The 17,165-nt window shown below is 39.0% G+C and overlaps 1 protein-coding gene and 1 long non-coding RNA gene across 4 annotated transcripts in view; both read left to right on the top strand.

The window, feature by feature from the left end:
• The window catches only part of tspan4a (tetraspanin 4a), a 162,799-nt gene that overhangs the window by 48,582 nt on the left and 97,052 nt on the right, over positions 1-17,165 (top strand). The window lies entirely within an intron of this gene.
• LOC145430926 (uncharacterized) lies at positions 13,650-16,162 on the top strand. The gene is made up of 2 exons (XR_013911264.1): positions 13,650-14,909; positions 15,036-16,162. It is a non-coding gene; the product is annotated as an uncharacterized LOC145430926 (long non-coding RNA).

The following is a 17,165-nucleotide window of genomic DNA, read 5'->3' as shown; positions in this document are numbered from 1 at the left end:
TCAGATTCTTAAATTTGAATATTTTTTACATTGTAATGTGGATGTCAAACTCAATGTATGTGGGCCACATACAGTCCACTTTAATCTTAAGTGAAGTGAAACTGGCCCTTTCGGTTGGTGTAAAGAACTTTTTACTATATATTTATTTATAAATATGCAATTTCAATGATATGTCTCAGTTTTTCGATATGTTAAAGAAATGCTGCTGCAGTAAATTAATGTGGCAGCACAAGTCTTTGGGCTTAAATTGTAATAATTTAATGTGTAAAATCATGGCACAAGCTCTGTTAGCTCATTGCTCACAGCTTTTTTTTAGTTCACAGAAAGTGCTCTATTTTTACACAGTGGCTCTATTTTCATCGATAGAGAAAAAAACAAAACAAACAATAATTTTTCTCTCATTTAGTTGTTTATTCATTACTTAACCACTTTGCTGTAGCATGAATGGCCTTGGGGGAGGTCTTTACCAGTTGAAAAAGCTGTAAAATGTAGGAAATTACTGTTAATATTCATGCTTTTTCCAAAGCCCTCCAGTGGGCCAAATTGAAGTTGTCACCAGAATGATTCTGGCCCCAGGGCCTTATGTTTGACACCCCTTGCATAGATTGTATGAACAGTGTCCTGATGAAAATATATTTGCCCTTTACTTTCACTTTCAGAAGGAAAAACAATGTGACAGTTTACATCCTGCCTGAAAACAAAGCTCTCAATAGCTCTTTCCCTCTCTTACAGTAGACTATTTATATTTATAAGATTACCAGGTGAACTGGAGGTGGGAAATTATTTGTCTCAAAGTTTCATGGCATTAACACTTCTATAAATAAGTGTTATAGGTTAACCTATAGGTGCATAGGTTTCTTCAGGTGTCGAAACAAACTTAAATATATGAGACTAATGTGTGCAAATAGAGCGACATAAATAGCAGCTCTGTGCAGTGAGAAGAAAGGTGTGGTCGTATTTCACTGAGCGGTGTTAATATATTTATATGCTACCCACCGTGTTAATATAGCGGTGTTAATATGCTACCCACCGTTTTTAATGCACCAAGACTTGAGGCTTCTGCACAGTGCTTGACAAACTGATCCACTGAGGAAATCATCTCTTAAGGTGGCATTATTGCTTATTTGCCACAGTCTGACAGCAAAGTGGTTGGCATTGATGTTTCCATTGACAAAGTTATTTCACGTTGTTAAAGGCGTAATAGAACAGACCGGTGTTTTGAATCAAATTATATTTAGTAATTTTATTATCCAAAATGTTTTGAAGAAATATCAAATCTGGGTTTTTTGGGGGTTATTAACAGTCATTTTTATTTGCCAGTGAATGGGGCCATATCTCCTTTACCCATGCCAGCCAGTGCCAGTTGACTGATCTGATCCTAGCAACTAATATTGAATTTGCCAACACTACTTTCTGCTGTTTCTTTGGAAACGTTTGAGCTTTTTGAATTAAACCTTGTCAATGTGTCAGTGTACGTGATTTGCCAGAGTCACATCAGATACATTTTTAACTTACAATCAAGTGAAAACATCTTCCATGACCCTACGCTGTGGTACTTCACAACATCGACAAACTACAGCTTTTGTCATTGTTTTGAACCCTATCAGCAAAAAAAAAAAAAAAAAAATGCAGACTTTAACATTTTTTTCTTATTCCATAATTAAAGTGTTTTCCTCCAAGGAAATAATGAAACAGGTTATTTGTCCCTAAATGATGTTAAAGGTTTGGTTAGACTTAAGTCAGGAGGCAGAGGTTGGTGGTTAAATCGCTGGCTCCAAGATGCCGAACGCTCTGATGCATCTATGTGAGTGAGCTTAGGTATAGTAAAGGGTTCTGTGTGTCAGTGGGTGAATGAGCCTTGTAGTAAAAATGCACTACATAGGTGCCAGTCCATTTACCATTTCGAATTAGGTATAAACAGCTTGATTAGATTTATGAACAAAAGTTCTCCAGTGAAGTCAAAATTTGAGTATTAAAGGTTTTTTTCAGTAAAATGTGTTTTTTTTTGTTGTTTTTTTGTCAACCCGTCCATCCACCTCGATATCCTTCCTTACAAAATACGTCTTCTCTTACTAAACTGGCACTTGTTCCTAATGTGGGCATCAGAGGGTTTTTTCATAATAAAATGCAACTTTGAGGCATATTAAGCTGCTTGCTGTCAACAATAACAAGTTTTCTACATTGCATCTCAGTGCACCACTAATATACTTCTACATCGAGCTACTCAGGTATGAATTTTCTTCAATTAGCAGAGAAAATAATAGTCTTCCATTTAAAAACAATTAAAGTATTACAGAGAACGACAGGAACCATGTGAAGAGCACTTCTCTCATTTTAAAATACATTTTTATAATTCTCCATAAAAGGTGGCGGGCGATAAAGTTTCCATTTAATTACCCCACTTTCCTTGAAATGAGGTTGGAGCGAAACGGTAAATTCCAGTGCGTCAAAGGTAAAATGAGAATATAGAGTGAGGAAAACACACTGATGAAAGATGAGGACTATGACAAAACATATCATCTGTAACAGCTCACAATACCTTATATAATGTTAGGGGTTTATTCTGTATTTGAAGAATGCCAACTAAACATTCATCTAACAATTCAGCACAGCACCAATCAGTTTCTTCCTTACCTACGGACATACTCCACTGTTCCCACGACTGTTTAACGTGGTACTGGAGCATTACTGATGAGCATGTTAGTGAAGTTAAATAATTAAAATATGATGTCTTAGCATATAATAAGACAGAGACAGATGACTCACTGATGACTGGGAAAGAGGCTAAACAAAAAGTTTCATGTGATGATATCCTTTTTGATTCATATAAACAGAAAAAGTTTTAACATTAATTAACACAACGAGAGTTAAATTTAAACCACTTTTCTCTGAGAGGTGGAGATGAATAAAAAAAAACCCACAGCATGCATACTGTGAGAAGTCACACTGTCTTGTGTGAGAGTACAGTGTTTCTTTTTATAAACTCTATTTAAATTATCTTGGAATGTGTTTGTGATGACCTTCAGGGAGGTTACAAGCTAAGAAGGGTTATTTTGAGAAAAGAAGTGCTCTCAGTTGGCACTTTTCCTTTTCCAGTGTTTCCATAGTTTAGTGGTTTACACATTCACCTCGCCAGCGAAAGATACAAAGAAACAGACACAAATCCCGTCCTGGTTGTGTCAGGAGAGGCATCTGGCATAGAAATCTACCCAGTCAAAGAAGTGGTGACCCCTTGTTGCAACATATTTGATTTTAATTAGGAACGAAAGTGGCTTCCTTGAGAAAAATCACCTTTTCCAAGGTGATTTTTTGTTGTATTAAAGTGACCTGAGTGAATTGCAAGGTGAAAATGTTTCTCTGGATGTTAGTTTTGTCCTTAAAGAGCAGCGACTGTAGACATTTAAGTGACAGTTCTCTGTGTTTCCAAACACAAAAAAAAAATCAGGAGAAACTTTTCAAACCTTTCCTGCAGACTGGACGTCTTGACTGTTGGGTTTTTTTTGGTACCGAAAACATTTTTTTTTTGTCCCAAAATATGACAAAATATTGTCAGACCGCCTCTGCTGGTGTCTGGCCTTGCTTACTGAAATCAGGATTGTTAAAAAAGCTGAAGAGCAGGCCTTGTGGTGTGTAACCCAGCACAGTTTCTCAGAGGAATATTTTCAGGTCAAATGAATACGACACTGCCAAAGATTGAAGGCAGACCTCTTTGCTCTGTTTTATTCTCAGCTTGTTATCACACGGCTCCCTTGTGGTGGGCAGAAACTGACAATCATCTGTGCAGGTCCGAGAGCAGCGGGAGGTGGAGGAGAACCAAACTGTGCTGGAAGAGGCCCGGGTGCTTTTTGTTACTGTGGCTGTTAAAATGGGTGAGAGAGAGAGACGTGAAATGAAAACTTGCTCTGACGTGGCTGCTCAAACATGTAAAAGATTTTGTGTCTGTTTGATGATGGTGTCGATCAGCGGGCATTCATGCTCAGTTGCAGATAACATATTTTTCTGTTGCTGAGACATGCTATTCTTTCCTGTTTTTCTTTGGTTTGCACTGAAGTGGGACACACTCACTTTTTTAAGTGACCGTGGCTGTGCTTACGCTCAGACAATAGAGTCATGGCAGAACAAGCAGAGCCGTCAGGATTTTGCGCCTATGTTGGTATCAAAAACCAAATTGTTCCAAAAGGGAATTGGAAGAGGTCAAGAAGACAAATCTGAAATGGGTTTGTGAGAATAGCTGTAATGATAGAGGCCAGACCTGCTGGTCTGTCACAGATGAAGGAGGTGAGCATGGTTGTAAGAGGTACAGATGATAACAGTAACTATTGGTGGGATAAGTGGCATCCCGCTCAGTAGGCTGGTAGAGCTTTGAAACAGGAGGACAGCGGGGCACATACATCAAACTGCACTATTGTAGCTCATGTGTCACTCTCAGGCCAAATTTTTATTCATGCTTTTTTTGTAACTTACTGATCTTTGAAGGTAAGTTTCCCCAATTTCTCAGTTTGTTCTGTTTTATTTGAACTCAAAAGTCTCCTGTTTTTGTTTTTTCTTAGTTTCTCTCGGATTTTATTTCCCCAAGCAACTGACTTAGAGTCTGTATTTGAGAGTTTTATCACCTCTGTTTACATGAGACAGCATCCTCTTGCAGATCTGTCAGCTCAGACGTTGCTCTGGTAATAGAAAGAGAATAGAAAATGAGGGTGAAAAACACAAATTAGGTCCTAATTATGCTCTTCATTCCACATACAGAGATATGAGTAATTTAGCCTGTAATGTTATAACTGTTATTACTATGTATTATTACAACTTTTTATCTTTTAGTCTCTTAGTTCTTTCTCATAGAGCAGAAATGTGTAACAAAGCCATTAGGATGAATTCTCATTACATGCTTTCATGCCATTAAAAGGTGCATCAGCTTCCAGATTGTCATGGAAACAAGTCTTTTTCTAAGCACTGCATAAAAAGAAAACACAAGATCTGTGTGTGTGTATGTGTGCTTACCTAGTATATGTCACATACTTTAGTGCAAATGAAGCCAACAGTTGCTATCACATCCCATTTGAAATTGGAATCCAGTGACTCTTCACTTACTCAGGGCTACAGTCAGTTACTCTTGTTTTAATTCCCATTACTGTAAGTGTGTGAAAACGAGCTCGGCGCTCTGACCTCGTACGTCAACGTCTGTGTGGGTGGGGAGCAGCCTGGGTATCTCTTCTTCGCAGACAAAATGTCAAACAAATCTATACAAAAAGAGAGAAGCGGATTTCTGTGCTCCAGGACAAATGCTGATTATCCCCTAAATGTAGGAGCAATGACTCCACCATAAAAATGCAAAAATGGGCATCTCGGAAAAATATGCAACAATTCACAACAGCTAATCGTCTTGAGCGGAAACCACCACAGAGCTAGGGGGGAAAAATACATCCCACAGCTGCAAAATACCAAAATAAGACTCATTTACAGCCACTTTTTAATTAATCTTGTTAGCACAAACGTGTCTTTTCCATGCTGCAGGGGTGGGAGGGAGGGGTGGGGGGAATCCACGGCATCAGCAGCAGCAGCAGTAGCGGGTGAGCCTGGGACAGAGGAGGGATAGGAAGAGAAGAGGCAGAAGGAAGAGACGGAAGATGTGTCCTCTGAAGTTGTGTTTACTTGTCATCGTAATGTAGGTCAGAGCCCAACGGAGGATCCATAGATTGCCAGAGTTCTGAATGGGTTGCATCTGTCTCCAGTGATTTAGCCAGATCAATAGAAATGGCCTTTCTACTGATTTGAGATCTGTCCGCCCCGCCCAGGCTCTGCTGCCACACAGTCCATCGATTTGCAGCTGGACCGGAGGGGACGTGCGCAGCATGAGCAGTTCAGATAATAGGTCTGCAGTTTGCATTTGCTGAGTATGGCATGTTTGTGCACACAGCTCACAGGCAGAAAAGTCATTTAATTGTGTGGAAACTTTTTGAAATAGGGAGAGAAGTAGGGAATCTCTCCATTCTTTCCTTTTCTATATGTCATTGTGTTCAAAGATGAAGTCCTACAGTACTGTGCAAAGGTCTTGAGTCACCCCTCGTTTCTTTAGATTTTGTGAGGAAAAATGGGAAATAGATGCAGTGATTTATTGAAACATGCAAACATACACAGAAATATAGTATTTAAAGCAACAGCAGGGATTGTACAGTTTTAGCAATGTGAATGTCAATAATTGGTTTAATCTTTATTCTTCAGTCTGAGCTCTTTGAGCAAAGCTTTCTTGTCATTTCTTTAAGTCTTCAGGAAAAGTTCTCCAGGCTTCTTGAAGGACATTCAAAGCTCTTCTTTGGGTGTTGGCTGCCTTTTTTGTCCTGTTCTCTGTCCCACACCGCTTCAATAATGTTGATATCTGGGCTCTGGGGAGGCCAATCCATGACTGATGGTGTTCCACTGCGTGTTTGGAATCGCTGTCATACTGAAAAAATCAACCCATTGCCAATTAAGTGCTTTCTAGCTGGCATTTCATGGTTGATAAAAATCTTGTGGCACTTTTCTTCTACTATTACACCAGTTTTGATAAGATCCTCAAAACTACTGGCTGAAGTAGAACAGACTAGCCCTTTATTGTCAGTGTGCAAGTAGAACTAAATTGTGGGTGCTCCACTTGATTACTGTGCAAGGAATTTAAATACACAAAACAAGACACATAAAACAATACAAACAACAATTAAAAGTGATTTTCAGTTACATTCTTGAATAATCTCTCTTTCTAAATAGAGGGACAGTAACTGTGTGTGTGTGTGTGTATGTAAGCGTGTAAAACCTGCAGATAGTCAGATTAACAGTATTTTGTCTCTATCTGCCATTCTGCAATTCATCTCACATAAACAAAAACGTGCGCACAGCGTGACGTGAAAAAAGGCACAAATTGCTTAATTGTTTGCTAAATGTTTGAGGTGTGAACATTTTTCTTGTAAAACAAAGGGGGGCCTAGCAAAAAAAAGTTTGGGAACCACTGGCCCAACCTAATAAGGAACACAGTCTGGAAACAATGGGGAACTATATAAACAAGAAACTGTGAACCAGAAATAGAGATAATGAAACTCAGAGGCACTAGGAGAAAAGAACAAACAGAAGAGTATCCAGCTGCAACCCAAAACTCATCATAACCTATAATGAACCATAAAACCTATCGAACAGGAGAACAGAACTATAATACAAAGACACCAAAAAAAGTCCTAATTTAAATTGTCTGTTATGTGTAGACACAACACTGAGTCATCCCTTGAGTTAGTTGACTTCTCTCTGCTTGAATGATTCATAGGTCAGTGTTAAGTGGTTTAACAAAAGATATTTCTCTGAAAATGGTCAAGTACAAGGACTCAAAATGAGTGACAAAGCAGCCGAAGAAAAACTTTGACTAAACTGCAGAAAACCTAAAAAACTATTTATAAAGACCACTAAAAATTTACAAGCCTGGCAACTCTGATACAAAACACAAAGAATGAGCGTTAGTTCAAGACTTTTGGAGATTATTTTATATAAGCTCAAGTTTTAAGCACTGAAATCACACTGTAGTTTTTAAGACAGTAGGCATAAAAGAGTTTGAGCAGCGATCATCTGTCAATCAACGAGAGCTGGAAAATAAGGTGTGACACTGTGGGAAAGTATGAGGAGTTGTTCTTTATGGAAAGTAAAAGTCCTGCCTGTGCCAGTTCACCATGTTTTGAGCAAGAAAGTATTACAGGAAAGTTTGACTCCTTGGAAGCAAAAGAAATGAGGGCTTACTCAAGACTTTTGGACTGTAATTATGTGTTTGTGTTTACCCAAAATCAAGTTTTATCACGTCTGACACATCTTTCTTTTTAGTAGTGTAGGTAGCATTGTGGTGCGTAGTTAGTGTTGCACAGTCTCAGTCAAATATAACCTGACTACAGTAAATTTATGTTGTGACAGATTTTCCTTCAAAGATACCCTTTAATAAAAGCCCTCCGGGGTTTTTATTGACTCAGAAAGAGGCTTAGGTGGTGCCTCTGCACAGCTGCTCCGGCTTTATCACCGCTGCCAGTTTAATACTCAAACCTCTTTGATTCCAGTTTTCAGCTTTTTTAGACACTAGATTTTGGCATTGCCATAACACTGACCTACTTGAGGCATTCTTTAGCTTTTTAAAATCCAATTTTCTTCATGTCTCCATGGTTATAAAAAGCAACCGTCACATGAATTTTTCAGTTTGAAGTCATGACTTCATTCATAGCAGCGATATTTATGCATAGTTTCATTTTCTTATGTAATGAAAGGAATGGCACACTTTGCAATGATTAGGGATGATGGAATTCTAGATTAAAAGCTGTAATAAATCAGGCATGTTTATCCTTCCACCTCTTTAAGTTGTAATAGTGGCAGAAAAAAAAATATTCGTTTGCATTACTTTAATGTGCAAAGCCTTTCCTCCACATCCTTATGTGCAAAAAGCAAATAAAAAATGAAATCAGTGAATGAAATTCTAGACGATGTTGCTTCTCTCTGTCTCGTGTGATTGAGCAGGGCTATACTAGGCTTTATGGCTTTTCAATCTGTGATGTTTAAAGTTGCTTAAAAACTGTCAAGGCATCGAGGGAAGCCCAGAGTAAACAAAATAAAAAATCCAAACCAACGAGTAACCTGGATTCAGTTCAGTGAATGAACCCGACTAAAAAGCTAAACTCTGTCTTCATGAAGGTGAGCTTCTCCTGCATGCTTCCCTGCACACTCAAACAATGCATTATTGTTTTGCTGATGCTTTTCAGTGGCTGAACAAAGTTGAAAAATGTTTTGATAGAAAACATGAATTGTGCCCTTTGTAGGCTGCCAACTTTGCACAAATCATAATCCATACTTACTGTTCTTACCAAAATACATGGCCACTTCCTGCGGTTATAGAAATGGACTAAAATGTTGTTCTAAGATTCCTGTAATGATAAACACACTTTGTCTCTGTGATCATTCCTCTTGATTGAAATATGAATTTATAGTTCTGTGTTCTTCAGAGACATGTAAACATAAAAATACACAGCAACAGTTTGTGTGTTAGTATCATGGTCAGCATGCTTTCAGACCTCTGAATTTCCATGCACGTCTTTTTGCAGGTTGTTTCTGGTAGTTAGAGAACGACTCTACCAATCAGAGTTAGTAAGTAGAATTAAGAATGACAGAAAAATGGCAACAACTGCGAATAAGAAAGATGTGAGTATGCAAGTTGTTCTGAATTTATATGAAAGGAGAACTCCCACATCTTTCATCAGTGCAAAACTGGTTCTGACAAGACCTATGGCAGCTTCCAAATGGAAAACTTGGTTTGCAGCAGAGATAAGCAATGAACTTGGCTTGGCCCAAGGTAAACAAATAAATCTCTTCCTCAATAAATTAACTATTGGGCATGTTAATCACTGAAAGGTAAAAGTACTTCTAGTCAGATTCAAGGTCCGGCATGGCTGTGCATTGATCCTGTTTAGAGCCTACACAGATCTTTGCAGGTCATGGTCTACATGCTGGAGCTCTGTGCTGTCAATAGGGGGGCAGAGGGCAGTGATGAAAATATCTGGAACAGGCAGTCTGTGGGCTGCTCTTGCTTGTGTTGTTGTTGATCCTTTAGCCCTTTAGCACCTGCTGCAGAGAAACCCAAAGTCATAGAAAACAAAGAGTTTCTCTGTAGTGAAGTGATTCCATCCTTTTTTGGGGGCTTATCCAGTTCAGGTTTGAAGGCAAAACCGAGTGTTAAAAATAAAAAACAGAAAAACTGCCTGTACTTTTGCTGTTGCCTTGTTGATCTTTGATTATTTATTTTTCACGTTTCTCATTCTTCGTGGTGAACGCCACTGTTGCTCCTTTTCCCTATTCAAGCTCATATTTCAACTATGCAGCATTGAGTCTACACATAGCGTCACCCCTGAGCTCAAGCACGTTTGTGTAGGTTGTATACCCAAAATCATTCACTCTGCATAGCCGAATACCTACGCAAACTGACACAAAAGCAGAACTATGGATTCAGCTTCAGGCTAGCTGTTTCCACTAAGCAGGAACCCCTGAGGGTGAAAAACAAAGCCAGAAGAGAAGGGCCAAAAAGTGCAGTTCCTCAGTGGCCACTCGAGGCTTTCTCCATAAATTTTTCTCCATATTTGTGCTGAAATGCACAGTTTTCCTTTTTTGTTCGGTCTCGGAAGGCAATTTCAGCTTTGTTAACAACTTTACAGGCGGAATGTTTTGTTTTATGACGCAGCTGAGTGGGAAATGATTTCCAACCAGGCTCCTAGCTTTCTGCTAGACTGTCACCTCCGGTATTTTGAGTCAGTGAATTGACCATTTGACTGTGTTTGTGGTGTTGGAGCTTTTTGAAGTGATTTAAAGCAAATATCTAACATCTAATATGGCTTGTTGTGTGGTTAACTGTACAGCTCATCTGTGGTGAAATATTAAGGTTTTATTTATACGGCACGTTGCTTCGGAGTGATTAGCAAGTGTCTGTGCGATGTAACCATGCAGCCGCTGAACGCACCTTGCTAAATAAGCTTCCTGCCATTAGATAATCGCTTAGTACGCCACCCTGTATGGTCACTTCCTATGCATATGTTTTTACTGAGTAATCCATTTAAATCGGAATTCAGTATCAGTGGCACTTAATTCATGAAGAAGAGCTCTCCTTTCCCTCCAGCACATCTCCAGATTAGCCCTGAGACTGAGTGGAAGTACTTACAGTGCGCTCAGTTTTCCGACAGTGAATATTTCATCCACTGCATCAGTCTGGCATGACTGCAGTGAAGCTGCTCATCACACCGATGACCTTCTGATGTCAATAAAGAACATCTCTTCAAACAGTTGGGTGGACATATTTGAAAAATTAAATGCAATAACAATAATAATGATGTAATACTCCGTTTATAAACGAAACAGCCCATGCACTAGCCAGCAGGTTCAAAAATGTGTGCGTCTTGTAATCCCAGCGGTCGCTGCAACTGTGTCAAAATTAATATACGCTGAGCAATTACAGCTGACAGATCTGAGTCATGAAATTTTAAAATATTCATAAAGGACACTTGAAGTTGGGATGTGTCAAAGCAATGTGCAGCACAGGGTGAAAACAGCATGTATCTGCAGAGCTGTGAAAGGTTAGCCTTACACTGTTAAAGGTGGGTCATTTCTCTCTCTCTATATATATATATCTTTTTTTTTTTTTTTTTTTTTAGGTTAGCATTAAAGGATTAAGATGGCAGACTTGGAATTTAAGCCCACTGGGAAGTTGGAGAATACACTGATTTGAATAATCATCCGTTTAAATGAGATTTACTCAGAATCAAGTGCTCGTCCATCAGTATAATCCCACCGATTCCTGGTTTGTTTTACTCGCCTGTGTGTAGTCGCACGAGGCACAAGTGAAAGGTGGAGAAGTTCCGCTGCAAAGCAGGCGGGGAGATGGAGACTCCGTCATGTAAAACAAGGATGTACTGTATCTAGGACTGCACATATGGAGAGATTTTGTGTGTTAGTATACAGCAGCGGGCTGTTAACCTTCGCATGAGCGAGAGATCCCCGTTGGTCTGTCTCATTACAGATGGAGACCAGATGGAGGCAGTGAGCTCTAACACCCCACCGACTCTGCTGACGTAGGGAGGAAAAAAAAAGAAAAGAGGCAGCTCGATACACCTAATTGACAGCGCGGTGTCATGAAGGAGCTTTAGTTTAAGGTGCCGCAGAGTCCCAAGTGGAATGCATAAACAGCCAGGTGACACTAATCAGAGCTGAGCGGATCTTTCTGCGGCAGCTGAGGAGATGCTAAAAGGTGTCGAGCAAAACTTCTTGATACGTGACGCAAAAAAAGAAAACAAAAGACGGCGTTAATTATCGATAGCTCTCGGGGTGTCCCGCAACACCTGGGGATCCTTTGGTGCTTGAAGAACAATACTAACACGTTCCTTTTGCTGTTTTTCCCCCTCCGATTATTTCTAAGGATGTGCTGTAGTCGCAGTGAGACACTTTCATGCAAAAAATCAAAAGAGATCAAGAGGGGATGGAAGGGGTGGGTACAAATCTACAGTTACAAGTCATTTGTGCCAAAGAACAAGCAATGGTAGATAAGTAATGTCAATTTGAATAGAAGCAGATTTTCTGTCTGATATGTGGCTGTGATATTCCCACGCACTTGGTAGTCGCGCTCTCTCCCTGTGCAAAAGTGCCTTTCTAGTGATATTCTCCATGGTCTCTATTACCTCTGAGGAGAAGCCAAGCTGTGCTCGCCATACTGTCGGGAAATATTTCTGGTTGTGAGGCTTTGTATGCGTAAGATAGGGCGAGCCAAGTCAAACCTTTATATACCACATTTCACGCATGAGGAAAACACAATGGGCTTCACATGGAAAAAACTTTAAAAATTCATTAAAATTGACAGAGACAGGCTTAAGAGAATAAAAGAAGAAAATGATTTTCTTTTCTTTCAGTTTCCCAGAAAGTTGCTTCAAAAATCCAGAAATTCAATTTGCTGGTGCCACATTTACATACCACATCCGGCTGATCCTGTACTTTGTTGAAGTTGTACGAGTGAGTCCTGTGAGGCTCTGCCAGTCCATTAAATGTAACAAATGTAATTATTCTTTATGCACTTTTTCCAACAAATAACACTAGTGTTTGGTGTATTAGGAGATTATCTTGTCTGAGTCAGCCCAAAGCTTCGCTGCTTGAAATTAACTGACTTCTTTATTCGGTGATTGATTAACTATGTTATTCTCGAGAGTTCGAGGCGCTGGCACAACTTTTAATAGACTTGAATAGAGACGTCGCCTAACAAAGCAAGGAATCTGTTTGTCTTTGTGTAGTTCCAGCTTCAGAAGTAGCACAACATTTGACCTGCTCTGCTTTAAACTCGGTGCCTGATATTGTTGTCGTCCGCAGTATTGTACCAGCAGGAATGCATAACGCTGGGCATACCGCTGAGAGAGAGAAAGAAAAAAACAACAACAGCAGAAGGACTAGCTCTGTTTAGCAACCGAGAAGTCCAGCGACCATCAGCAGGAGTTTCTCTGCAAAGTTCACAAAAAATAACCTTAGAAAGACGAGGCCTGGATCCCAAAATACAGCGCTGTGGAGGACAGCCGGAGAAAGGAGGTGGCAAAGAGAGAGAGAAAGTGGAGAAGGAGATGTGGGTTTGGGAAAAAAATCAGCTGGGGAAAAAAAAGGAAGAGGAAAGAAAGAACTGATGGATAGGAATTACCTTTCTGTCATTCCTCTATCGCTCACAATCCCACCTGTAATGCCGCCTGTCCCCATCCTCCCACCGCGCTTCAGTCATCTCTTTCATCCTCACCTCTCATCAGCCCTCTCACCTCCCTCTCTAACAGCTTATCTTTCGTCTTATAGGGGAAACTGCGGCTGGGATAACAGAATCCTCTAAATTAAAACCATTATTAATCATTAGAATCATTGTGCATAATTAAAAAATCAAATAAACAAATCAATTATACTTCTCCATGCATCTGCCTCCCTGACTAAACAGAAAGGAAGTGCACCGCGATGTGGCTGTGCGTTGTTGTTAGTGTGGAAATATGGACAGTTTTGTTTCGAGAAGGAATAAACCTCTCAAGTGTATAATTATGATTTGCACAGGATTAATTATGTAATAAAAGTTGCTGTTCCAAATGTGTCAGTATGATATAACTTTAATGAAATTACACAGTTAACATCACTGTGATGGCTCAACCAAAGGAGTGGAGTCTTGGAGAGTTTCATTTGAAACCAAATATATATTTTTTTAAGATCAGCCCACATCCAATATCTAAAGTCACATCTGTTTGTATAGCACATTTAAAAGCAACTGAAGTAGACCCAAAGTGCTTCCCAGTTGTAGCAGATGGATTAAAAACCCAAGTAGGCGGTCCAGAAATACATGTAATTAATACAAATTGTTATTTGAAAAGGGGTAAAATAAAAACGCGAATGTCTAAAAGGAAAATAATGGATAAAAGTTGCAGAAAGAAAACAAACCGTGGGTCACTTCAGACAGGAGACAGTAGAATATGTGGGTCTGCAGCTTGTTTGCCTTTGGTTTTAAGAAGAGAATGGGGGACTGACAGGAGCTGCTTAGGAGATGACCCGGGTGACTTTGAGACAGATTACAGAAAGACTGATTTTGAAATCGATTCTGCATTTCACTGAGTCCAGCAGCTACATTTGGAAATAGTTCTAGGAACGGCTGAATTGGAAAACCTATTCCCAGGAAATTGCTATGGCGTTTGGCTATGGTGCCGATAAAAGCTGCCCTTCAAAACTCTGCTGATTAGCTTTTTAAAGATCAGAGAAGTATCCAACAAAACATCTTTAAAGGTTTGTGGTGGTGTGGACAGGGACTCAGGCCTTACTTAGACTCTCGGGTTACTGTGTAACCAGGGGCATCCTAGTACACAAAAATACAACTTTAATTTTTGTTATTTATTCTTTTTGTTAAAAGATTTTTTTAAATCCAAGATTTAATATCGTGTTAATCAATCAAAAATGTTCTTGTATAATAACCAAAGTCAAGTGTTGCAGGTATAAAGGTAAGTATTGTCTGCTTATGAATATTTTGTCTGTTGTATTAATATTAGTCACACACGTGTAGAATTAAACAACAGCTTTTGTGGTTATATGTCATCCTTATTTTTATGATTCTTTTTAAAACTGATTTGGTGATTCTTGAATCATTGATTGTTTGGTTTGTAAAAAAAAATATCCCCAAAACTTCCAAAGTGACACCTCGAAAGGGGAAAACATGGTTCTGTGGCGGTCGTACGCATGCATAGCTTTGTATATGTTGTTACTGTCATCTGTTTACATCCACAAGGTGGCAGTGTGACAAACAACCAGTCTGAGGGCGACTCTTGCTTGTGCTGTTGTTGGTTGTTGGCAGCCATTGATAAGACCGAAATCATATCATGTGAAAGGTGAAAAGTGAAACCCTAGTGTCTCATGCTGTTATTATTATTTGTGTTTTTTCCATTTCTGGTGAAGTCTTGTATCACTCACTTCCTGTTATTGTCCACTTCTCAACCACTCAACATACATCACAGCGTGACCCTCACGTCGAACGATGCGGGTTTTTGAAGGAGCACGCACAAGCACATTTGCTTAGGTTGGAAATGTCATGCTGTGTGAGTTTGGGTTATTGATATTATTGGGAAGAGTCTTTCAGTTTGCTCATATTTTAGCACAGCTTGTGTGTGTTCCCTCACTGTTTCCTGTCTCATTCTCCCCAGTGCTAAAGTCCTTGTGTGTCCTTGTTTAGTCATTGTTACTTACTTCCTGTTTTACTTTGCTGATTAGTTGTCTTTTGCATGTTGTGTTCAGTTTTAGCTCCTCCCCTATGATTGGGTGTTTTGTGTACGCCTGTGTCTGGTTTCCTCCCATCCGTGCCTCAGTCCCCTGATTGGTGTGTCATGTGTGCATAAAGAGCGCTGTCTTCGCTTTGTCATACTGCTACCCTTGTATGAGAGTTCTGCCTGGATTGTGTTTGTTGTTCCTTTCGGATTTTAACTGTGGCTTTGTTATGGGCTTTCCACCAGTAAAGGTGCAGTTTTGTTTACTCTTCCTCCCTCCCGAGTCTTCATTTGGCTCCTTATCCCACAATTCCGACAGCAAACCCTTCTGTGCACCCTCTGTGAAAGCAAAAAAAAAAAGATTTTTTTTTCTTTTTTTTTCTTGAACTGTCATGAATGAAACCTTTGTTGTTTTTTAAATTATGCTAGTGATGCCTTCCTTATTTGATTCACAAATTCAAAACAAACATCATCTAAAGTTAAAGTAACAATAAAGCCTTAGGCCTGCAAAAATTGCTTAAATAAAAGTTACCAACATGTGTCTATTTTGATTTCAAGGGTATAGCAGTAATGAAATAAAATACTGAAATATAACTGTGAAAACTATATACAGTTTTTATCTCTGCACAGCACTGATTGTTATTAGATTAGTTGCTATTAGTCTGAAGGTGATGAAACAACTTACTTGTGTCTTAACAGATTTTTAGATGCAAGGATCTTTGGCTTGTATAGTAGGTGTTTGTAGAAGACCCCAGAATAAAACTAATATGAGAAAATATATGAACTGACAGGATATTTACATTACAATGACACTGCTGTCATAAAATGACATCAATATGAAAATTGTGTGAGTTTGATGTAAATAAACATTTCAAACAGCATCGTGACGTGAATTTTTAATGTGACCTGCAAGTCACTTTGACCTGAAAATAATAATAAAAATGTACCGGACAGATTTTTGTTACTATAGACTATTGTGGCCCTGGGTCAAGCCTCAGCATAGCAGACAAGTATTGAAATTCATGTGTGTTGTTCACATTCATGAAACTTTCTGAATAATAACTTATGTCCAGTGTTTCTTATATTACATTTTTAAGCATATTTTGAAAGGCTCAGCCATCATTCCAAGTTTAGAGTCAATAAGAACTAGAGGCTTAGGTAAACCCTGAGCCATACATAAATTCTGAATGCAGGGTGACACAGCTCAGTTTCAAATACTGAAATTAATATAAATGCTAAATCTGCTCATATTCATGCTCAGCCTAAACCTGCAATAAAATAACTGTCGCTCATTGGTACCCTAATTTTAGAATGAGGTTTATCTTGCTTTGTTTTGATGAACAAATAAAAATGTATTCCTTTTCTTATATGTTCAGATACATATCAGATAGCATACATGTAAGATCAGACAATGCCAAGGCGGCTCCACCAGTGGCACTACAACCCTCTGTATCAGATCCTATAAGACAGCACAGAAGCACCCTGCTGCCATTCTAAAGTTGACTTTCCAGTTTTGAGGATTATATTAGTGAGCCTTAATGCTGCAATTTATCTGCTGTCACCTTTTCAAGAACTTATAGGAATCCAATACCAGGGCTTAAGTCAGTAACCTCCAAGAACTATGGTAACAAACAAAAGTAAAAAACAGTGGTTAAAGGTTGTTCTGAGGGTCTTTGAAAGGCTTTACTGCATCTCAAAAAGAAAGCCCAGACTCAAGAATCATCTGAAACCTAGCTGACAACAGACAATGGAAATTGAAAATACGGTAAGTAAAATGACCAAGAACACTGTGATGATCGTGTCCACAAACACACAATTGAAAAACTCTAGTATTACTAATTATATTTCACAACCATATAAATCAGATACAGAATAAGGTTTAAT

The sequence above is a fragment of the Astatotilapia calliptera genome, chromosome 1, assembly GCF_964374335.1.
Source record: "Astatotilapia calliptera chromosome 1, fAstCal68.1, whole genome shotgun sequence".
Classification (NCBI taxonomy): domain Eukaryota; kingdom Metazoa; phylum Chordata; class Actinopteri; order Cichliformes; family Cichlidae; genus Astatotilapia; species Astatotilapia calliptera.
Note: the sequence above shows the minus strand (reverse complement) of the source record. Positions and strands in the feature narration are given on the sequence as shown.